Source organism: Petaurus breviceps, unplaced genomic scaffold (assembly GCF_028583685.1).
Source record: "Petaurus breviceps papuanus isolate PSGF00001 unplaced genomic scaffold, PetGlider_PUasm1.0 38, whole genome shotgun sequence".
NCBI classification, from domain to species: Eukaryota; Metazoa; Chordata; class Mammalia; order Diprotodontia; family Petauridae; genus Petaurus; species Petaurus breviceps.
The window spans coordinates 87,823,095-87,848,850 of NW_027186304.1; the positions used below are offsets into that span (position 1 = coordinate 87,823,095).

General features: G+C 36.1%; 1 long non-coding RNA gene across 1 annotated transcript; it reads right to left on the reverse strand.

The window, feature by feature from the left end:
• Nucleotides 1–209: 209 nt before the first annotated feature.
• Nucleotides 210–17,777, reverse strand: LOC138170662 (uncharacterized). Its single transcript, XR_011170700.1, has 3 exons — nt 17,659–17,777; nt 11,816–11,963; nt 210–6,012 (listed from the first exon to the last, which is right to left on the reverse strand). It is a non-coding gene; the product is annotated as an uncharacterized lncRNA (long non-coding RNA).
• Nucleotides 17,778–25,756: the final 7,979 nt, after the last annotated feature.

Below are 25,756 nucleotides of genomic sequence, written 5' to 3' on the forward strand. Positions count from 1 at the left end.
CCCAGTACTCACCCACTGTACAATCTAGCTGTCTCTTATATAATGTAAATAGATAGATAGATAGCTATACATATATAAACAATTACAAAGAATGAAAACAAATATACTTGTAAAGATAATAGTGATTCTTTATAATTACATTTATTTCAAAGCATAAAGTATTACAATACTATTTTTGTTATTCTTGTTATATTCAGTTAAGTCTCCATGATAACTCTGTGTTCATTTTAATTTAATTTTCCTCATATAGTCATAGTTAGAAATCTTATAATATTGCTTTTTTCCATTTTATTTCACAAAGGTGTTTACAGATTTATTTGTATTCACATGATCAAAGGATTAAGTGCTGGAAGGGACCTAGAAAGTCATCTAGTCTAGCTCCTTTTTAAAATTTTTAACAAATGAGAAAACTGAGGCTAAGGCAAGTTAAATATCTTCTTGAAGATGACACAGGCAGTAAACATTACAGGCAAGGTTTGAATCCCAGCCCTATGCTTTCAGAGGCACACTCTTTCCAGTAGATGTTGCTGCCTCCAAATTCTTTTTTCTTACTTACATTCAAAAAGAATTTGAGGGTGGGAAGTTTTGTACTTTATTCTTTGTATCCCTCACACTTTGTAGTGTCTGTCCCATAGTAAGCATTTAATAAGTTTGTGTTGATTGCTTGATTGGTTGTATTACCTTAGGTTAATAGACTACAATTGTTTTTTTTTCTCACAAATTATAGTTTGTCACAGGATACTCATACCCACCATATTCCTTTCTGTTATCTTTTGGGTAAATTATAATTAGGATTCTTCTGAAGTTATAGTTTTCCGTGCTTCCTTGGCATATAATGTTCCTGAGAAACTGTTGGAATTAAATGATTTATTTTTGTTATAGCCAGCACTTAGGGAAAATGAAAAAGGCTATGAAATTTCCCAAATATTTCTCACTTTCTACCTCAATATTTCCCCAAATGTTTTCCTTGATTTCCTAATACAACCCGTTCTCATACTTCTACTCATTTCTAGGTTCAGTTTATTCTTGGGGGTGGGGCAGAGGAGGAGAATCCATTTTCAGAACCTCTTCATGATCTGTATTAAAATGAAAGTCCAATCTCAATCAATAAGCATTTATTAAGCATCTTACTATGTGCTGGTACTGTGCTAAGTGCTGGAAATACAAAAAAGAGGCAAAAGGCAACCTCTGTCCTCAGAGAGCTAATAATGAAATGTGGGACACAATACGCACAAATAAATATACAAATCAAACTGTATATAGGATAAATAGGAAATAATTAACAGAGGGAAGGTTCTAGAATTAACAGGACTCGGGGAAGGCTTTCTATAAAAGATGGGATTTTGTTCCTATAAAAGATGTGGAACTTCAGGAAATCCAGGGAAGTCAGTAGACTTAGTTAAGGAGGGAGAGCATTCCCAGCATGGGGGACAGTCAAAGTACCTAGAGCCGAATAGAATAAAGAATAAAATCTTGTTTGTAGAACAGCCAGGAGGCCAATGTCACTGGATCAAAGAGTGAGTGGTAGAGAACAAGGTGTAAGAAGAGTGGAAAGACAGGAGGAGGCTAAGTTATAAAGGACTTTGGATGCCAAAGAGAGCATTCTGTATTTGAATCTGAAGGTGGTAGGGAACCACTGGAGTTCACTGAATAGGGGAATGACATGGTTAGTGCTGGAGGAAAATCACTCTAGTGACTGAATGGAGGATGAATTGAAGTAGGGAGAGACTTGAGTCAGACATACCCACTAGTAGGCTATTGAAATAGTACAAGTGTGAAGTGAGAAGGGCCTTCTCGATGGATAAATTGCTGGACTTGGAATTAGAAAGACGTGAGTTCAAATGCAGTCTCAGAAAGACAGTAGCTGTGTGATGATGGATAAGTCACTTAATCATTGCCTGCCTCAGCTTCCTTAGCTATAAAATGAGTATAATAGAAGGACCTACCTCTCAGGGTTATTGTGGGGTCAAATGAGATGATATTTATAAAGTGCTTAGATCAGTGATTGGCACATAGTAGGTGCTTAATAGATGGTTTTACCCCCACCACCTATAGTTTCAGAGGCAGAGAAATCTTAATAAATGAAGTGGAGATAAGTTCAACATTTATTTTCCTTACATTTTAATAACTAAAAATTAATACTTTTGAGAGAAAATTTTATAGAATTCAATAATGATAGCAGTAAAATTAATCATGGGATTATAGATTTTGAAAGAACCTTCATAATCATCAAAATAGAAAAACTACAGGAAAGAAATTTAAAAAGAAAATAATATGTTTTGATCTGCATTCAGACTGCATGGTTCTTTCTCTAGATATGGATAGGATTTTCCATCATGAGTCTTTTGGAATTGTCTTACATCTTTGTGTTGCTGAGAAGAGCTAAGTGTATCAAAGTTGGTCATTGTGCCGTATGGCAATTACTGTGTACAGTTTTCTTTTTGATCTGCTCACTTCACTCAGCATCAGTTCATGTAATTTTTTCCAGGTTTTTCTGAAGTCTACCTACTCATCATTTCTTGTAACAGTAATATTCCATTATATTCATATACCACAACTTGTTCAGCCATTCCCAGACTGATAGTCATCCTCCCAATTTCCAATTCTTTGCCATCCTAAAAAGAGTTGCTATAAATATTTTTGTACATGTGGGTTAGTTCCCTTTTTTATTATCTCTTTGGGATATAGACCTAGTAGTTGTATTATGCTGAATAAAAGGGTATGCAAAGTTTTATAGCCCTTCAGGTATAGTTCTAAATTGCTCTCCAAAACGGTTGGATCATTTCACAATTCCACCAACAATGCATTGGTGTTCCAAATTTCCCACAACTTCTTCAACATTTATCATTTTCCTTTTTTAATTATATTAGCCAATCTGCTAGGTGGTACCTCATAGTTGTGTTGATTTACATTTCTCTAATCAATAATGATTTTTATATGACTATAGATAGCTTTAATTTCTGTATCTGAAAACTGCCTGTTCAACTCTATTTTTTTACCGATAAATCTAAAACTTAGAAAGGTTAAATGATTTGCACAGATTCACAATTAGTAAGTTTCTGAAACAGGAATTGAACCTAGATTTTCTTACATTCAGAGTCTAGTGCTCCATCCACTATACTATCCTTATTAAGGAATACTTTATCATTGAATTTGTCCTCAAGCTATATTTATTTAGGCAACCTTTCTTTTTCATTAACTTGAAAGGAAATTTAGAGAGTTTCATCCTTCCATGTTGAATAGTTTCTTTCTTATAGAATGAGAGAGCTCTTGCCTAACTCATCTAAGAAGTAAATGTAGCAAAAGGTAAGATAGATTGACAAATGAGTACTAATTATTTCTTCATATTTTATTTGTCCTAGAATTGCTTTACTTTTCTCCATCACTAATCTTTTTTTTTCCCCTTTTTTCTCTGATCCTTACTAAATGATCTTTCATTTGACAGTACCTGTGGATTTATTTTTCTTTGGATTACAAATAATTGTTTCCACTTCAAGGTATCTCCCCTCCCTCCTCTTTAGAAAACAAAAACAATCTTTTTTTTTCTTTTTTCCAAATTTCCAAATTTCCTTCTTGCTCTGGGTTCTCCTGCTCTTCAGTAGGCTGACACAAATCATATTTCCTCTCTGCCACTCCAAATCTTTCTCTGTCTCTCTCTGTCCATCTCTCTCCTCTTCCTTCCTTTTCCTCCTCTCTTCTCTCCCGTCTTAGTCTATTCTCTCCCTCTCTCCTTTCTCTCCACAAAACAAAATGAAATAAAACATACCAAAATTATCTCTGAAACCAAAATGGAATGCCTAAAGAGGTATCTGATTCTTCCTTATAGAAACCTCTAGGCAGAGAGGATGTATGACCACTTATTGGATATGCTATAGCAGAAATTCTTTTTTTGACCATAGGTTGGACTAGATGACTGTTAAAGTCCCTTTGGACTCTAGAATTCTGTGATTCTGCTTAGGAGTTTTGTTTGACACATAAGAGATTTGTCTTTAATTCTATCCTCTGCACTGGCAGAAAGTCAAAAGCTGTGAGTGGAAGGACATTTTGTCATTAGTTAAATGATACCACATCTTATTACATAACCGTGCTTAAAAATCAAGTTCTAACCATTGATTGACCATGGAGTGCTAATCATAATGGAGAAACTGAAGGAGGTGTAAATTACAGGAAATGGTACATCTAACAAATAATCTATTGGAAAAAAATAACAATTTGTCTAACAGTAAAGCTTAAGTGAAGCACAGTATTATTAATTCAAGACAGGAAATCTTTATTTCATCTTAATCAGCATCATCAAATTCTTCCTGTTTTTTCTCTCAGTTGTTCCTGATACTCCCTTGATGTCTTGATCTTTTATTGTCCCCATTTATTTTCCCCAGATTCCTAGATGTTAATGTATTCGTGACTGTTCTTTCATTTTTTGCTAAAGTATGTTCATAGGATTCCTGTAGTACGTTTTTGGGGGAAGAAGAATCTATTTGTGAATATTCTAGTTCAGTCAACTCCAAATAGGATTTTAAATTAAACTGAATTTAATATTTTGAGGTTTGTTTGTAATATGTAATTGGAAAAAGTCAATGACATTTACTGGAGCATTTAATCAAAGTGTAGTTGTATATGATAAACATAATAAACACCTATATTTCTAGGTACTTTTAGCAATTGAAAACACGATTTAGTTATTTTATAGCCATATAGACTCTTTATCACATTTAAGACTTTGGAAGAGTATATTAACTGTTATAGGCCACCCAAATACCTTTCAGTAATAAAAGCACTTTTTGGTTTACAATGTGTGTGTGTGTGTCTGTGTCTGTGTCTGTGTCTGTGTACACATACATATTCCTTCCTGTCCCAGTAATATTGTCTGTAAATTTTTTTTGATTGAATGATCATATTTTTTATTGACATGCATTCTAATCATATCCAGAACAAGAAGGATAAAAAAAAGAGACAGAGCCATTGTTTCCAGTGGGCAGATGTTATGATGCTAATGGATTATGGAAAAGCATTGCTATTCAACTCTTATTTTTATTCCATCTATTCCTTCAAGAAAGAACTTTAAATTAAAAGTTTGGAACAACACTGGTTAAGAGAGAACCGAAGTGGGGCGGCCAGGTAGCACAGCGAGTAAGGGCACCAGCTCCAGTGTTGGGATGACCTGGGGATCGAATCCCGGGCTCAGACACTTAACACCCACCCAGAAACACCTGGTCGTGTAACCTTGAGCAAGTTACTTAACCCCGATTGCTTTAAAAAAAAAGAGAGAGAGAGAGAACCAAAGCAATCAGTGTGGGTTCTGGATGACAGAAGTTTAAAACACACTTCTTTCTGCTAAAAAATAGCAAATAATATAGGGTGTCCCAAAAGTTTTAAACTACTAAAGTTTTAATTTATTTGAAGTTTTAGACTGTATTAACACTTTTGGGTACCCCTGTGTAAGTGGAAAGTTACTCTGGTGCCAATTGTAACCACTATGTACATAAATATGTATGCCATATATACTCTATACATATATATATATATATACATATACTTATACATACATACATGTTTCTGAGTATATTTAATGGGAGGATATGGAGATGTTTGTTGTTAAATCATTCAGTCACATCTGATTCTTTATGACCCCACAGACCATAGCCATCCAGGCCCTTTTCTCCATTACCTCCAGAAGTCTGTCCAAGTTCATGTTCGTTGCTTCTTTGACACCATCTATCCATCTCATCCTCTGCCATCCACTTTTCCTTTTGCCTTCAATCTTTCCCAACACCAGAGTCTTTTCTAATGAGTCCTGTCTTCTCATTATATGGCCAAAGTATTTAAGCTTCAGTTTTAGTATTTGGCTTTCCAGTAAATAGTCTGAATTGATTTCTTTAGTACTAACTGATTTGATCCCCTTGATGTCCAAGAGACTCTCCAAAGTCTTCCCCCAGCATCACAATTCAAAAGCATAGCTTCTGCAGTGCTTAGCTTTCTTTATAATCCAACTCTCACAGCCAGGCATTTCTACTGGGAAGGAACAAACAAACAAATAAAAAAACAAACACACAACATAACTTTGACTATACAGACCTTTGTCATCAAGTTGATGTCTCTGCTTTTTATTATACTATTCAGATTCACCATAGTTTTTTGTTTTGTTTTGTTTATTTTTGCTTTTTATAGGGAGGGAGGTAGGGCAACTGGGGTTAAGTGACTTGCCCAAGATCACACGGCTAGGGTTTGTTTGTGTGGTTTTTTTTTTGGGGGGGGGTTTGTGGCTGAGGTCAGATTTCAAATCAGGTCCTCCTGAGTCCAGGGCCAGTGCTTTATTCACTGCGCCACCTGGCTGCCCCTTCATCAAAGTTTTCTTTCCAGGGACTAAGGGTTGTTTTTTTTTTGTTGTTGTTTTTTTGTTAATTTCGTGCCTGCTGTCTTGGTCTGCAGCGATCTTTGTGCCCAAGAATATAGAACCTGATACTATTTCCATTTCTTCTCCCTCTGTTTGTCAGGTTTTGGGAGCAGTTGCCAAAATCTCAGCAGCTCGATGTAAACCATTAAGTCAGCTTTTAAATTCTCCTCTTTCACACTCATCAAAAGGCTTCTTAATTCTACTTCACTTTTTGTCACCAGAGTGGTTTTGTCTTCATATCTGATATGGTTGTTATGTTTCCTGCCAATCTTAACTATTGATTCATCCAGCCTGACATTTTGCATGATGTACTAAGCACAAATAAATAAGGTGACAATTATATAGTCATATTGTACTCTTTTTCCAAATTTAAAATAACCAGTTCTTCCATGTTCAGTTTTGCCTGTTGCTTCTTGGCCCAAATACAGATTCCTTAGGATATAACATGAAATTATCTGGCACTTTGATCTCTTTAAGTACTTGCAACATTTTACTATGAGTTTACTAGATGGATCTGAAGTAGACATTTTTTTCTGGAACTCCCTTGCTTTCTCCATAATCTAGACTATATATTGGTGATTAGGTCTCTAGTTCTTCTGCCTCTTTTTTTTTAAAAAGCAATTGGGGTTAAGTAACTTGCTCAAGGTTACACGGCCAGTTATTTCTGGGTGTGGTGGTATCAGAGCCCGGATTCGATCCCAGGTCATCCTGACTCTGGGGCCAGTGCTCTTACTCGCTGTGCTACCTGGCCGCCCCTCTTCTGCCTCTTTTAAAACCAGCGTGCCCTTTTGGTAGTTCTCCATTCACATGTTGCTAAAGCCTAGCTTCCAGAATCTCAAGTATAACCTTGCTGATGTATGAAATGAGCAGAATTGTTTGGTAATTTGAGCCTGCTTTGGCCCTGCCCTTCTTTAGGATTGGGATGTAAACTGATCATTTTCTAATCTGGTGGCTACTATTGTGTTTTCCAATTTTTCTGCCATATATTAAGTGCAACACCTTAACAGCATCATCTTTTAGGATTTTCAATAGCTCATCTGAAATTCTGTCACCTCCACTAGCCTTATTGTTAGCAATGCTTCCTAAGGCCCACTTGACTTCATTCTCTAGGATGTCTGGCTCTAGATCAATAACCACACCATCATGGTTATCAGTGATGTTAAAATCTTTCTTGTATAGTTCTTCTGTATCTTCTTGCTACCTTTTCTTAGTTTTTTTCCCTAATTCTGTTAAATCCCTACCATTTTTGCCTTTTATCATGTTCATTTTGGCATAAAATGTTCCCTTCATATCTCTAATTTTATTGAAGTTTTTTTTTTCTTGGCTTTCCCATTCCACTGTGTGGTTTTTTATTTTCTGTTTCTTTTCATTTCTCACTTAAGAATACCTTCTTATTTTTCCTTGCTACTCTTTGGAATTCTTCATTCAGTTGAGTATATCTTTCTGTTTCTTCCTTCCCTTTCTCTTTCTTTTTTTGATCAGCTATTTAAGAAAGACTCAGCAGACATTCATTTTCTTTTCTTGCTCTTTTGCTTTGGGATGTGTTTTGGTTCTGTCTCCTGTACAATATTACAAACCTCTGTCCATAGTACTTCAGTCACTCTACCTCATCTAATTCCCTAAATCTGTTTGTCACTTCCGCTTTATATTCATAAGAGAAGTTATTTAGGTCATGCTTATGTGATCTGATGGCTTTCCCTACTTTCCTCAATTTAAGTCTGAATTTTGCAATAAGAAGCTCATGATCTGTGAGCCACAATAAGCTCCAGGTCTTATTTTAATTGAGTGTATGAAGCTTTTCCACCTTTGGCTGCAAAGTATATAATCAATCTGATTTCTGTATTAACTATCAGGTGATGTACATGTAGAGAGTCACCTCTTGGGTTCTTGAAAAAGAGTATTTGCTATGACCAGCAAGTTATCTTGACAAAAATCTGTTAGTCCCTTCTCTACTTCATTTTGGAGATAGGGGATTGTTTATTATGAACTGATTAATGTTTCAAACCCAAATATATTGGTTAAAAAATGGGAAAGGTAGGTAGAGAGATAATAAGAAAGCACCTAGCTACTTTAAATGAATTCACATCTTTACACCAATGTTTTTTAAACTGTGGGTTGGAACTCCGTGTGGGGTTGTGAAAAAGTTGGCAACAGTAAAATGTTTCTGAACGTGCAACAATCAAAAACTAATTAAAACTCAAACAAGTAATGAATTCTAGGAGTTTCTGGCAGTGCTTACCTGTTACATTGTGCAACTTCACAGAAGCCTTGGTTCTGAACACATAGCATGTGCACTTAACATTGCCCATGCCATGCAATGCCAACAAATACTGCTGAAACACTAAAAGAGGTGGCATGTGGAAAAAGTTTAATAAGCCCTGCTTTAGACCAACATCTGTTAGATATGAGGATCATTAAAAAGATCAGTGGATATAATTTTCATGCAGAATGGGAGGCTTTATAAAAGAATGGGTGCGTCTAAATTTTGTGTCAGTTTTCAAAAAGAGGCCAAAAGCATAACCCTCCCAATCTTTGACTCATGAGATTGACATCAGTTCCCAGAAAAATTATAGAGAAAATCATGTAATTATTTATATGCTTAAAAAGATAGTATTGATTGCTAGTAATTAGCATGGGATCATTAAGAAGAAATCATACTAAAGTATATTCATTTCCTTTTATGATAGTGAAGCCAATACCATACAAGCACATGTGCACACAAGAACGTGTGTGTGTATTTGTGTGTGTATTAAAGAAAAATCTCTCATGATATCCTTGTCAACGAAATTAAGGTCTGCAAGTTGTATGATAACACATTCATATGAATTGCACTTATTTTAAGTAATATATCTAAAATGTATTGATTCATAGATCACTATCAACTTGATTCAGAAATAATTCTACAAGCTTCTGTCGTTTTCAGCAAATTTATCAATAGCTCAGATGAACACATATTAAGTATACTCTTTTCAAATCTGTAAATGATTTTGAACTGGGAAGAATAACTATGAATTGGATGGGAGGCAGGACCAATATTCAAAATTATCTCAAGATGGAACTGAGACACAAAATTTAGGAAAAAAATAATTTAACAGATAAATGTAAATACCTGCATTTGGTTGAAAAAAAATAGCAGTATTACTAGTGAATTGCATAGTAAAGCAAATGTTAAATAAGTTCATTTGATAAGGATTTGGGAATTTTAGCTGATTGCAATATCAGTATGACTCAACCCTGTGGCATAACTGCTAAACATCCTAATGCTTAGTCAAATACACTGTGTTGGACACAATGACCTCAGAGGTCCCTCCCAATTCTAAATCCAGATTCCTAAGTAGCATTATATTATAGGAAAAGTGCTAGAGAGGAACCAGAATATCTTGTCTTAGTTCTAATTATCAGCCAAAGTGTACATATATATTTCATACGTTTTAGAAAGGAAGAATGTTTTCCAAAAATATTAGAGTTATCTGTAAATGAGATGCTTAACAAATCAAAAAGAGTCTGGGTGACCTTCTGTCATGCGTTTTGTACAGAGGATTCCTATTTTGTGCTAGATGATGTCATAGAAGAATATTCCTCTAAAGGAAAAATTAAAAATTTTCTTATTTTTCTTTAATTTTTGAAGGGAAAGGATTGATATAGTGGCAACCTAATATGCAATAAAACAAAAGTGATAGATTTTCTGCTAAGCATAGCTTTCTACTTGCTTGTTCCCTTTTATTCTTCATGACTTTACATATGCCTGCCCTTTTCACTGGTTATTTACAATGTCATACAATGTCTTTTACAAGATAAAGTTTGTATGACATAGGTAGGACTACATAGTTAATTCTAATTAGTTGCATTTGTTCAACACAGGTGTCTTGTTTTAGATTTTATTATAATTGGTACAAAATGGAACACTAAGTACTCAAATAAGGTAGTTGTGCTTCCTGAGTTCCAAACAGACAGTTTGCCTTCAAAGGCAAACCTAGGAAAGGGTTGGGCTGTGACTGACCTGGTTGTTTTTTTCAAGTCTAGGGAGAATAGGGCAGGGAGGGTGTTGGTAGCAGCCCTTATATTCTCCATAAAGAGACCACTGGCCTCCAGATATAGATTCACATGAGGACTCTGGGTCTGCACCCCAGATCAGTTAGCTGGAGGCAGTTTCCCAATTGTTGGTGCCAGTCATGTAGAGTTTGTTATTTAACCATGAATGGAGGTTGATTCAATTCCTGACCTCCCACACTGGCTGTAGTGTCTTCTTAATAGTCATTTTTTGAATGTTGAGTGCAATGATACCCTTATTCAAAAGGACAAGATTAGAGAGAGGAATTGGCAGAGTAGCATCTTATGTCCAAATAGTGTTTGTGAAATCCATGAGCCAGACACAAGAAAGAGATTAACTTACATTTACCAGAGACAAGAAAGAGAAGATCAATTTACATTTATAAAGCTCTTTAAGTTTTTTTTGGGGGGGAGGGGGCAGTTGGGGTTAAGTGATTTGCCCAAGGTCACATGGCTAGTTTCTGCGTTAAGTGTCTGAGGCTGGATCTGAACTCAGGTCCTCCTAACTCCGGGGTTGGTGCTCTACTCACTGTGCCACCTAGCTGCCCTTCTTTAAATTTTATAATGTACTTTATCCAACTGTCCTTTTTAGTTTTATTTTTCAATCAACAAACATTATATTCTCCTCACCCACTCCAGTTAGAAGAAAAGCAAAATCCTTATAAAAAATATACAGAATAAAAGGAAAAAAACACAAATTCTCAAACTGGCCATGTTCAAAAATGTATGCCTCTTTCTGCAGATTGAATCTATCACTGTCAGAAAGTGGGTAGCATAGATCATCATCAGACCTCTAACTCAGTGTTGTCAACCTCAAATGGAAGCAATGACAACAATCCTATACTTAAAGATCCCTGTAGATGCATATTGATTTAGAAAACCACATATTAACAGTATCTGTGTTCTATTATATATTTTTATCTTTGTTCAATACTTCCAAATTCCATCTTAAACTGCTTCACTCTGGAATGTTATGGCCACAAGGAGTGCCCACATTTGACACCTCTCTTCTAGATTCATTGGTGATCATTGCACTGAACAGACATCTTAAGTCTTTCAAAGTTGTTTTGTCTTTATAGTATTGTTAGTGCATGTACAGTATTATTCTCCTGGTTCTACTTCCTTTACCCTGCATCAATTTGTTTAAGTTTTCCCATGATTTTGATTGGTTTTTATAGCACAGTACTATTCCATTCCGTTCATTAAATGGGGAAACAGTTGATCAAATGATGACTTAAGAACACGATACAGAGATTCTTACACATGTGGTAATACAAGTGTAGTATCAGAGTGCTATATCTCAGAATTAACTTAAGAAAGCAAGCTCAGAACAGCAAAAAGCGTTTTGTTCATTTGTTTTTAAATATTTACCTCAGGTATATACTGGAGAAAAGGGGGGAGTAGCAGTTCTGTTCAGGATGGAGAAGACAATGATAATCAACTACAGGGAGAAGGCAGAGTTGTTTAACTGTGACCTTGCTTCTGTTTTCTTTGCTAAGTGGTGTAAGTAATTTTTGGACTAGAGAAAACAAAAGAAAAATGAACAATAAAGAATTGATTCCCAAGAATAGTAAGGGGACTTTTTCAAAGAAAAAATAATACCAATGTTTTGCTTTATATTTTAGCTGCATCTGTTCAGAAACAATTTTATTAATTTAACATTTTTTTTCCAAAATCTAAGCATTTTTATGCGGGAGGGAAGGAAACGGAGAGAGAGAGAGAGAGAGAGAGAGAGAGAGAGAGAGAGAGAGAGGGATGGATGGATGGATGGATGGATGGATGGATGGATGGATGGATGTCAAAATTGGCATAGTTCCCTCATCCTTCAGGAATGTCTATAACATGAGCCATTTTTAAAATAACTTTTATTAGGAATCTTGAACAAGAAAAAGATCTCAACATAATAAGTTTAGGATTAACATTCAAATGGAAAAACAATAACTTATGTTCTAAAACTACTAATTTCCTACTTTGACCATTTCTTCAAGGGTTCCTCTGAAGTAATGAGACCAACTCCCTGAGTTAAATCCCCAAATACCCTGAGAAAAAGTGTTGTTGTTCTTCAGCCATGTGAGACTCTTCTTGACCCCATCAGGGGTTTTCTTGTCGAAAGTGGTTTGCTATTTCCTTCTTCAACTTATTTTACAGATGAGGAAATTGAGACAAATAGGGTTAAGTGAGTTGCCTAGGGTCACATAGCTAGTAAGTGTCTAAGGCTGGTTTGAAGTCAGGTTTTCCTGATTCCAGGCCTGGGATTCTCTCTGTTGTGCTACCTAGCATGCCCTTGGTTAGGCTATAATTTCCCTTCCTTCTGGGGAAGGGGAAGGCAATCATCTTGAAGGGGGAAAAAAAGATATTTCTTATTCCAAGTTCGGTTACCACTCTTACTGCACCACCTTGAAACTTGCAAAGTCCCCACATAAGATGATGGGAGAAGGGTAGGAGGCCTAGATCTAGTCTAAAATCAAGACCCTTTCTTCTCTCACTATTTCTTCCCCTTACCCTCTGACAATCTCTTTTGGCTCACACACTTATTCTCATCTCTTGGGTTCATATTTTATAGCTGAGTACTTAGATGAGACCACATTTCCTCAGTCAAATCCTGAAAATACTTCACATGTAATTTTAGTTGATCAACGACTTTTCCAAATTCTTTCATTCCTTAGGACAAGTTCTTATCTCTTTAAGTTATCACTTACTTTAAATGGGATGATCAGAGATGACTGATTTGCTCAATTGAGCCCCACCCTTATGTGAACAGAGTCAAGTAAACAGGTTTTCCAGGGAAAACTTTCACTAAGGTGAATTATGACTAGTTGTTGATTTAGTGGATAAATAACAGGGAGTGAGAAATGAGAGAAATTTGCTTGAAAGAAATGTGATTTATGGGACTTGTTGAAGTTTATATAGGGTCAAAGGTAAGATGTGAATCCAAATCTTCCTGACACTAAGCCCAACACTATGTCATATTTTCTTATATTGTATATATCAATATCTTTATCTAGGTTTTCTATCTATCTATCTATCTATCTATCTATCTATCTATCTATCTATCTATCTATCTATCTGTCTATCACCACAGGTGTCCTCTGGGTGTCCTGGGTCCTCTCCTCTCCACTCCCCTCCCTTCCTCTCCCCTCCCCTCCTTTCCTCTCCTCCCTTCTCCTCTTCTTTCCTCTTTTCATCTATACTAGATTTGGTAATTTGGTAATTTCATCAGCTCCTATGGATTTAATTATTATATCAGTGCTGATGATTCTCAAATCTATTTCTCCTTTCCCAAACTCTCTGCTGACCTCCAATCTCACATCTCCAACTGCCTTTCAGATATCTGGAATTAGTTTTCCAATTAAATTCAATATGTCCAAAATGGAACTTGTTATCTTTTTCCCTAAACCAGGGATGAGAAACCTGTAGCCTCCAGGCTACATGTGGCCTTGTAGGTCCTTGGGTGTGGCATTTTGACTAAGTCCAAGTTTTAGGGAACAAATTCTTTCATTAAGGGAATTTGCTCTGTGAAGTTTGGATTCAGTCAAAGGGTGTACTTGAGGATCTAGAGGGCCACATGTGGCCTGAAGGCCAAGTTTCCCCACCTCTGCCCTAAACCCTCTCCTCCTACCTTCCCTGTTACTACAGTGGGTAATGGTATCCTCTCAGCCTCTTAGGTTCACAACTAAGGAGTCATCCTGGATTCCTCAATATTCATATCAAATCCATTGCTAAGAATTGTCGATTTCATTTTTGCAACATTTCTTCCATATGCCTCCTTCTCCTGACACTGCCACCACTGCAGTGTAGGCCTTCATTACCTCGTGCTTGGATTATAGCAATATTGCTGGTGGGTCTGCCTACCTCAAGTCTTTCCCCACTCCAATCCATCCTCCATTCAGCTGCTATAGGGATTTTCCTAAAGCACAGTTTTGATCATGACATTCCCTTACTCAAAAAATTCCACTGGCTCTTTGCTGCCTCAGAATCAAGTACAAAATGCTCTGTTTGACAATTAAAGCCCTTCTTAAGCTTCCCTCTTCTACCTATCTAGTCTTCTTACACACTATTGCCATCAAGCACTCTTCAGTTCAATAACACTGGCCTCCTGGCTGTTCCATGAACAAGTAAATACATAGTAAGTACTTAATAGATGTTTATTGACATATAGATGTATATATACACACGTGTGCACATAGGCAATATGCAATACATATATGCATGTGTATATATATTTGTATGCATATATATTTTAGGGAAGGATATTGGGAGGACAAAGATAGATTTGTTCATCAAATATTGGAATGTTAAAATTAGTGGACAACTCTTGAAGATATAGATACACACACACACACACACACATATATAGTACATTTAAAGTGAGCTATAATTTTGTATGCCAAGCAATAAAATGATAGAATTTTTAACCTAGGTGATGGTAATCGATTAACAAATATTTATTAAGTAGCAACTGCATGCCAAATACTGCTTTGGCCACTGGGGATAGCAAGACAATGAAATGAAACAATCCTTGCCTTCAATATTATATTTTATTAAGAGAGATAGCATGTACATAAATGATTATATACCAAATAAGTGAAAGTTAATTTTGGGGATAAGCACTAGCATTTTATGGAGGGGAATCAAGGATTTCCTCACCTAGAACATAGGTGGTATTAGTATATAAAGTCCTGAGCCTGGAATCAAGAAGATGTGCTAAAATCCAGCCTCAGAAACTTACTAGTTGTATGATTTTGGGCCAGTCACTTAACCCTTGTCTGTCTCAGTTTCCTCATCTGTAAGCTGGGGATAATAATAACAACTGTACTCCACAGTTAAAAGGATAAAATAAGGTAATATTTATAGATGGCTTTGCAAACTTTAACACTTCATAAAAATGCTAGTTATTTTTGAAATCCTCAACATCGCTATCACTGTTATTATTGAAAGTGCCATTTGAATCGAGCTTTGAAGGATATGAGAAACTCTGTGATGTAGGACTTGGGCATTCTGAGCCTGGAAAAAGCCTATGCATGGCAGTGGGGAAAAACAACGCCCTCTATGAGAAATAGCAAGAAGCCTAGTTCCACTAGTGTGCAGATCTACGAAGTGGAATCATATATGTTAAGTCTGAGAAAGGGATGCTGGAGTTTATTGAGAGGAGGAGTGACATAGTCAGGTCTTCATTTAAGGAATATCATGTTGGCAAACAATGTAGAATGGACTGGAGAAAGGAGAAGCCTGAGGCAGGGGCTGTTAGGTTATTATTGCCTGAGTCTGGGTGAAGGATAAGAAGAGCCTAAACTAAGCCCATTGTGATCTCTGTGTGAGGAGAGAGGAGACTGACGAAGTAAAGTCAAAAAACATTTCCTAAGTTCTTGGCACTGTGGTAAGGGCTGGGAATATAAAGACAACCAGAAAGAAAGGCAGTCTCTACTCTCCAAGAGCCTGCATTCTAATAGGGAGTTTAGGGTTTAGGGGGAGGAGGAAGTATCCACAGGGTCATGGGAAAGAAAATATAGATGTACACATACATTGAGATATCCCCCCTACTTTTTTATTGGTTCTGTGATTTCATCAGTATATGGAGAACTCCCACTACAATGCTGATTGTGATATGCTTTAAACTCTCAATTAATCTGAAATAAAAAAAAAAGAAACACATGCCCCCCCCCCAAAAAAAACCCCTACCTATTTATAAGCACTTGTTATATGCTAGATACTTTACTAAACAGTTGAGATAACAAAGGAAAAAGCGAAACGGTACTTGTGCTCAGAGTCATTCTAATAAGGAGACAAATGTGTACATTAATTGGTATATATGACATATGGCATCCCAGTGAATAGAGTGCTGGTTCTGAAGTCAGGGTGACTCATCTTTTTGAGTTCAAATCTGGCCTCTGACACTTATTAGCTGTGTGATCTTCAGCACTTCCCATAACCCTGTTTGCCTCAGTTCCTCATCTGTAAAATGAGCTAACGAAGGAAATAGCAAACCACTCCAATATTTTGCCAAGAAAACCCCAAACATGGTCATGAAGAGTCTGACATAACTGACCAACAATAAATGTGAGATTCATAAGAGTAGATGGGATGTAACCTCAGAGGGGACACGGTGGTGGTGGTGGCTGAGTAAGTCCTCCTGTGAAAATTTTAATTTGAACTGAGTCTTAAAGGAAGGAAGGGATTCTTTTAAGTGGGGGCAAAGAATGTTCCTGGTATGGAGATGGGGGATGGAATAATTTGTAAGAGGAACAGCCAGTGAACCAGTATAGTAGAGTGCATGGATGGAAATATTGTGTAAAAAGATTGTATTTACAAGAAGGAATGAAATTTAAATACCAGAGGGCCTTATATTTGATTCCAGAAGCAATCACTGGGATTTGTTGAGTAGGGGAGTTACATGGTCAAACCTGTACTTTAGAAAATCACTTTTGGAGATATGTGGAAGATAGATAGGTTAGAGTGGGAAGAAACTTGAGGCAATGAAGCCAATTAAAATACCATTGCAGTAGATGGTGTGGCAGGTGATGAGGGCCTTGTGAATATTTTAGGAATGTCCTAGCAAAATTAGATAAATGAAAAACAACTTAAAATTTTGGGAGAAATGATGAATTTGGAGGATAGAAGGAAAAGGTAGATTGACTTTCCCCCTTGTAAAGTTTGAGACAGCAAAAGGGCATCCATATCTAGCAGGAAGAATGGATCTGAATATCTGGCTAGAGTTTAGAACTGGACATATAGCCATACAGGGGATGGGAAAATGTGATACCATAATTTCTTATAAGTAATATTGAGAGATTGGGCAAAATTTCTAAGTATTTTTTCCAAAGTACTTCATGCTTTTATTAAATTCTTATTCTGAGTGATTCTTTCTGTCTTATTGAAGGGAGATTCTGTTGTGAGTGGGTACTGATGGATTAACCCTGGTAAATTTAGCACCTTGCCTTAGCTTTAATGTTCCCTCTAGTTCTGTAAAAACAGTGCAGAAAGAAGAAAGGCTTTTAACCAAACAAAACTATAAAAACTGAAATAATTTTTTTCTCAAAGAAATATTTTTTGTATACTAAAGTTAGCAATTCTATGTTTTCCTAAAAAATAAAAATAAATGTATCTATAGTCAGGTTCTGTCTTCCAAATTCTCAGTGCCCCTATCTCAGGTTCATTTCATTTTGCTCCCATAACAAATTCAAATTTGCAATCTACTAGAGACAAGAATGTTTTACCTTTACATTTTCAGTCCAGGTTATACTGCAAGCTGCTACATCTGGAGAGCAGAAAAGATATTCACTGTGGCAAGTACATACTTGAGAATTCTTGTCCCATGTAGTTCACTTAGTGTAAAATCTTCCAAGGAAGAATGTGATGAGTCTGTTGAACCATTAGTTAAATTGTAAATATTTTCTAGATATAGTAGCTTTGAATAATTAACTCTGCTTAACACTCAATGATGTGTTGACTGACCCATATCAGACTGTTCATAATCCCTGACACGGTTCATTTAACTCTAATGAATCAAAAATAAAATTAACAAAAAAAAAAACTGATAAACCCAGTATCAATGAAAATTAAAGATCCTTTGAATACACTACACATTTTAGCTCTCATTCATTATTTTGTGAATTTTGATTTTCCTACTAAGACAAACATTTTTCATTCATCAAAACTTGTACATATTTCTGTTAAGTTTACAAAGATAATATAAAGGACAATTTCAAATGTGAGTTGACTCACATTGGAAATTACCATGCCTTAGCTTTGTAATACAGAATAAGAGTCAAAAACCCTGCCCAGGATTCTGATAATTGTCTCTGCAGAGGTCTAAAGGTCACTTTAAAGCACTTGAGTTTGAAAACTAGGCTGTAGTATGTCCAATTTAACTTTTAAAATGTAAAGGGTTTGTTTACAAATTAACTCCAGTAGAATATTATCAGTAGAGATTTACAAAATGAAATGCTTGTTACTAAATATTGACTTTAATAAGCAGGAAGTTTTATCTTGAGTTGTAAATAGTTGTTTTTATCTTGCTCTTGAACTCTTCCCTCATTTTGCCTTTCTGCATAACTATGCCAGTGATTCTCTGATTAATTTTTGAAAGTGCATGAGAGAGAAATGAGTTACCTAATCTGAGGAAATAATTAACAAACCCACAGCATTCTCAAGTCATTTAAATCCTTTAAAAAAAATACATTTCCTGGTGTGACCACACTATCCTTATTCAGATCCTCATTGATTCCATAATTAAAAAATAAATCTATAAAATTTAATTGCAGTTGCTACACATTGATCAGTTTGAACTTAAGAAAGTGCTTTTCAAGGCAGCTAGGTAGCGCAGTGAATAGAGCACCGGCCCTGGAGTCAGGATGAGCTGAGTTCAAATCCGGCCTCAGACACTTAACACACACACACACACACACGCACACACACACACACAAACACAAACTAGCCGTGTGACCTTGGGCAAGTCACTTAACTCCAATTGCCCTCCAAAAAAAAAAGTGCTTTTCATGTTAACCTCACTTCCCATTCCCTTTTTTCCTTTCCACTATTTAGCCAAGATTTATTTAATAGAGATGGTGCTCCCATAGAGCTCTTACCTCTAGATGTTTCTTTTTTTTATTTTTTGCTTTTTGGAGGGCAGTTGTGGTTAAGTGACTTGCCCAAGGTCACACGGCTAGTTTTTGTGTTAAGTGTCTGAGGCTGAATTTGAACTCAGGTTCTCCTGACTCCAGGGCTAGTGCTCTACTCTCTGCGCAACCTAGCCACCCCTCTAGATGTTTCTATATCCAAAGGGAGGCAAGAATACTTTCAGGGCTAAATGACAGCCACTGATTTTGTGCTTTTGTGGAAAAGTAAATAGGATTGAATGGTAAATCAGGTGGAAGGAATGTAGGAAAGATATTTTGGCAGCCAGGAATGTACTTTTTTGGAGCAGGAAAAAAGAGTATATTAACTTATAGCTTTCAGGGCAGAATTCTTTTCTACTCTAATAAACTAAATAGAAGTAACTTTAGTATTTATAAACCATTTTTAATCTTTTTTTAATGCTTTATTAACTTCTGATTTACATCATTCATTTCTGCCAGATTTTGAGTTACAAATTTTCTCCCTGTTTTTATACTACCCACCGCTCCAAAATAGCAGTCCCACAGAATATCCCCTCCTCCAATCTGCTGTCTCCCATATCTTCTCCTATACCCCCTTTGACTTTTCCAGTAGGGCATGGTGGATGTCTGTGCCCCAGTGCCTGTATATCTTATTTCCCAATTACATGTAAAATAGTATTAATAATAGTGTATATACACACACATACACACACACACACACACACATATATATATATATATATATATATATATATTAAACATTTGATTTTAAAACTTTGAATTCCAGATTCATTCCCTTCCTCCCTTGTCACCCACCATTACTGGGAAGATAAGCAGTTCAGTATAGTTGTACATCTGTAGCTAATACAAAATATTAACATAGTAGATATATTGTAAAAGACTGACTATATTTCCCTCCCTCCTATCCCACCTCCCACTTGTTCTGTTTTCTACTTTGATCCCATCCCTTTTCAAAATTGGGTGCTTCCAAATTCCTTTCCCCCCCAGCGTGCCCTCCCTTCCATCATCCCCCGTCCCATCCTCTTCCTCCCTACTGTCCTATAGGGTGAGATACCCTATTTAGTGTGTATTTCATTCCCTCCCCAAGCCAAATTCAATGAGAATAAGGTTGACCCATTCTCTTTTGCCTTCTTATTCTTCCCCTCCATTGTAACCATTTTTCCTTGCCTCTCCTGTATGAGGTAGTTTACCCCATTCTGTCTCTCCCCATCTCCTTTTATTATATTTCTCTTTCACCTCTTAATTTCAGCTTTTAATATCATCCCTTACTATTAAATTGGTCCTGTGCCCCCTATCTATGCATACCTGTAGACATATATACACACATTCACATATGTATTCATATACCTATATACCCTCCAACATAGACATATATATATATATTTCTATTCCCTTCAACTATTTTCATACTGAGAGATGTTTCATCAATTACAATTATCATTTTTCCATGTAGTAATGTTGAGTTTAACTTTGATAAGTGCCTTATGATTTCTTTTCCCTGTTTAGCTTCTCATGCTTCTCTTGCTTCTTGTATCTGAATGTCAAATTTTCTATTCAACTCTGTTTTTTTCATCAAGAATGCTTGAAATTCCTCTATTCCACTGAATGACCATATTTTCCCCTGCAACATGATACTCAGTTTTCTTGGGTAGGTGATTCTTGGTTTTAATCCCAGCTCCTTTGACCTCTGGAATATCATATTCCAAGCCCTTCAATCCCTCAATGTAGAAGCTACCAGATCCTGGGTTATGCTGATCGTGTTTCCACAATATTCAAATTGTTTCTTCCTGGCTGCTTGTAACATTCTCTCCTTGATCTGGGAATTTCAGAACCTGACTATAATATTCCTAGGAGTTTTCTTTTTGGGATCTTTTTCAGGAGGTGATTGATGGATTCTTTCAACCTCTATTTTGTCCTTTGGTTCTAAAACATCAGGTTAGTTTTCCTTGAGAATTTCTTGGAGAATGATTTCTAGGTTCTTTCCCTGATCGTGGCTTTCAGGTAGTCCAATAATTTTTAAGTTATCTCTCCTGGATCTATTTTTCAGGTCAGTGGTTTTTCCAATGAGATAGTTGATATTGCCTTCTATTCTTTCATTTGTTTGTATCTGTTTAACAGCATCTTGATTTCTCATAAAGTCATTAGTTTCCATTTGCTGCAATCTAATTCTGAAGGAATAATTCTCCTCAGTGAGCTTTTGAGATTCTTTTTCCTTCTGTCAAATTTGGCTTTTTTAGGCATTCTTCTCCTCATTGCCTTTTTGAGCCTCTTTTGCCATTTGATTTAGTCTGTTTTTTAAGGTGTTATTTTCCTCAATTAGGCTGTTGACTCTCATTTTGTAATTTTCTTGCCTCGTTCTCATTTTTCTTCCCAATTTTTCCTCCACTTCTCTTATTTGCTTCTTAAGGTCCTCTATGGCCTGTAACCAGCTCGTATTTTCCTTTGAAGCTTTTGGTGCAGGAATTCTTACTTCACTGTCTTCCTCCTGTTCCATGCTTTGCTCCTTTATGTTCCCAAAATAGGAGTCTAATGTTGGATTCTTCTGTTTGCTTTGCTTCCTTTGCCTGGTCATGTTGCCACTCAGTCACTTGACCCCTGGGCTTTTTGCCACAGTAGGGCTCTGCCACCAGATGGGATAGCTTTGTTCCAAATGCTGGGGTTTTCTCAGATGCCAGAGGTTTTAAATGGGTGCCCTCTCTGAGGTCTCCACATGCTCTGGCAAGTTGGTCACACACCCAAGGACCTCCTCCCTAGAGCGCAATCCAGATCCAAGCAGGTTAAAGCAAGAGTGATTACCCCTCAGATTGGTCGCTTGGAGGTACTGTTTCTACTACTCCATCTTGACTTCCCAACCATTTTTAATCTTAATCCTATAAAATATCTATTTGGAAAATGGATAGGAGTTTCTTAGTGTATTGTTAATGTAGGTAATTTTTTTTTAAATTTTGACCAACATCTTTTTCCATGTTTGTATATTCTTACACACCCCTAATCGCTAGGATTAGCAAATTCTAATTCCTTCCTCCTCTTCCTCCTTTTTGTACTAAGGTATTTCTCCTTAAAAGAAACAGTTACTATTTATATTCACTCTGAGCCTGACGGAACTGAAAAATAACCTTTAAATGGTGGTTGCGCAGAGACCTATTGTCCAATCTATGAGATCCAGGATGAATTGGATTCATTGCTTGGTCTTGGAGAAAGACATCTAGTCAGTACACCTAAAGTTAATTAGGTAGCTTTCGGCCATCACAATTTGCCTTCCTTTGAGCAGAATATCTTCAGGTATGGGGAGAGGGTGTGAGAGACAGAGAGACAGAGACATAAGGTGAGTTGCTGAACTGCAACTGGCCAGTTGGGTCCCCATTCAGACATCTCAGAGTACTCATAGGTTGTGGTTTGTCCTTTGTTCCGGAAGAGGACCCTGGCATGACTTGCAACAATTGACTTTGATTTAACAGAGGGAGGGGTGTACAAAGCATAAAAGGGCCAAGGTCTCCCACTGCATCCTGGGCCATCTCATCATTGCCCTAATGTCATGGTCCTCTTTGAGAATAAAGGACAAACCAGAATTCCTCCTTAACCTTGCATTTTCTTTACATTAAAAAAAAATCTTATTTTTAATTTATGGAGCAATGAATGAATGTACCCTGGAACTCTATTTTTTCTTCTTTAATTCTCTTAATATCCGTTGAAGACATTAAGGTTCTGAAGGGACAGTTGTTTATTGTCCCCCATTAGAATATTAGCACTACATAATCATTGAACTCCTAATTGTTCAGATAAAATTAAAATTGTTTTTGAATGAAAAAGCATTTATTGAGCATTTACTATGGGCAAAGTACAATGATGAACACTAGGCATAAAAAAAGAGAAGCAAACCAGTCCATGTTCTCAAGGAATTCACATTCTAAAGGTGATGGCAACACATAGATGACATTTCAGCTCTAAGTGTTACAGAAAGGTCCCATGGTCCCAAATGTACAGTAACAAAGTAGATGGTAATGCATATTTAATGTGATTTCTAATCATAAAATCATGCCTGTTTCTGATGTAATTATTTGACAAATAATAAGAGACAAATAAGACTTTGGTAGCAAGGATTATTAAGCACTTATTGTTATTGTGTGCTAAGCCCTGTGGTAAGTGCTGAGGAAAAAAAGACAGAAGTCCCCGCTTTCAAAGAGCTTTCATTCTAATTGGAGAGACAATATGTGCATATATATATAACATAGCAAAGTGAATAAATAACAGTTTTGGAAGGGAGTGTACTAGCACCTGGGGTGGGGTGGAATTAGGAAAGGCTTCATGTAGAAGGTAACTCTTGGACTGAGACGGTAAATCCTTTTTTTTTTTTTAATTTATGGAATAAACAAGCATTTTCATAACATAGTGCAAGAAAAAAATAATTATGTATGAAACTGCAAATCTATTATGCACAACTAACTCTATTCCTTTCAAATATATAATAAAATTATCATGTAAATTTCCTTTTTTTTCTTCCCTCCCCATCCCCTTCCCTACCATAAAATATAAATAGATGTATATGGATAAAATTATATATATGTTAAAATTACCTCTCTAAATTTTTCTAGATTATTGATTTTGCATTTCAAAGCATCTACTCAGTTCTGGCCTTTTCATCTGAAATACTCTTATGTTTTCTATTTTATTAAAGATCCATTCCCCCTCACTAGGATTATACTTGGCTTTGCAGGATAAGTTATTCTCAATTGTAGCTTTATATATTTCATTTTTGGGGAAAAAATGTATTTCAAGATCTTTTCTCTTTTTTTAGGAGGAGCTATAAGATTTTATGAATCCTTGCTGTAGTTCCTTGGCACATGAACTCCTTTCTTGATTCTTGGTTTTCTTTTTTTAATTTTATGTGGTATCTCTTTATTATGGCTATGCATTTCTAGGACTTTTTGTTTTGGTGTTCCTTTCAGAAAGTGTACTTTGCTCTCCAGTTCTGATAGATGTGGGAAATTTGTATTTATGATTATTTGAATATGATGTCCACATTTTTTTTTCTTTGATAAAAATTTTAAGGGAATCAAATAATACATAAATTATTTCTTTTTTGGACCTTTTTTCAAACAAGTTGATTTTTGTTCTAGATATTATATTTTTCGTCTATTTTTCAATATTTTTATTTTATTTTCATATATTTGATGTCTCGTGAAATCATTGATTTCTATTTGTTCTATTCTAATTCTCATGGATTGTATTTATTGAATAAGTTTTACCATTTTTTCAAAGTTACTTCTCCTTCCAGTTTTTTCCTTAAGATTTCTTTGTCATCTGCTTCATTTCTTCTAGGAAATGACATTTTCCTTCTGAAAAATCCTCTCTCCCCCTGCCCTCTGATTCCTGACTCTAGTTGTTGTGGAGTTGTTTGCAATACTTGTTGGTATCAAGCCTCCTTGATGTTTTTGAACTAGGCATTCCATTTCCTGAGTCTAGACATTTTTATTTGCTGCCCAGCATGCCCAGAGGCTCTTCTTCCTCATTTATACTTACTACCTTCTCAGTTTTCCTTCAAGTCCCTCATAATATACTATCTTCTACAAAAACATTCATGTTAATGCCTACATGGGAGTGACAAGATGCAAATAATTAAATACAACAAATAATATACAGAATAAATTGTGGCTACTCTCAGGTCAAAGGCACTAAGATTAAGGAGTACTGGGAAGGGCTTCTTGTAGAAGGTAAATCTTTGAGAATAGAAGGAAGTCAGGAAAGACAGGAGATGCAGAGCAAGTACTCCAGGCATGGAGGAAACAGTGACAATGCTTGGAGTCTGGAGATGGCTTGAGCATCTAGTTCAAAGAAAAGCAAAATTGTGAAGGCTCATGTCACTGGGCAAATTTATGCAATGGTATGTAAGAAGTAAAGCAACCAAAAGGGTAGGAAGGGTACAGGTTATGAAGGGCTTTGAAAGTCTGAGGATTTTATAATTGCTTCTGGACGTAATAAAAGGCTATTGGAATTTATTGAATAGGAAGCGTGATATGGCCTGAACTGTATTTAAAGAAAATCAGTTTAATAGCTGAGTGCTTGATAGATTTGCATGGGGAGAGACAATGTAGGGAGATCAGCTCGAACACTATTGCAGCAGTCTAGGTTGTGAGATGATGAGGGTCGGCACCTGAGTGATTGCACTGTCAAAGAAGATAAAGGGGCTCATAAGAGAGATACTATGAAGAAAACATTTTGAAAAGAAAATTTGTGATCTTTAATTTGTAATTGATGATGGTTAGATTATGATTAGTACCATGTCTATATTTTAGATTAAAAAAAACCACAACAGTATTTAGCAAGTCATTTCATCAGTTTTTTCCTTTGCAAAATTAAAAGTGTCAAAACATTCAAGAAAAACATTCTGTGCTTTTCTCTTTAATCTAAATATCTTTTACCTCTTAAGCTGTTTTTTGCAATATTCCCAACCACTAATAGCACATCCCTCAAATATTCATCAAGAAATGAAATTCCTGATATTGGAATTCAATCAGCATTCATACTTGGCATTTACTACAAAATTATACAGGGTACAGCCTTGCCTGACTGAAATGCGTCAGCTCGTGAATTCTCCATGGATTTCCAGAAATTAAAATGTCTGCTCTTACCGATCATTTCTCCAAGTAGCCAAATATTAATAGGCTGCCATATGGAATGACTTTGAGAATGACTAGAG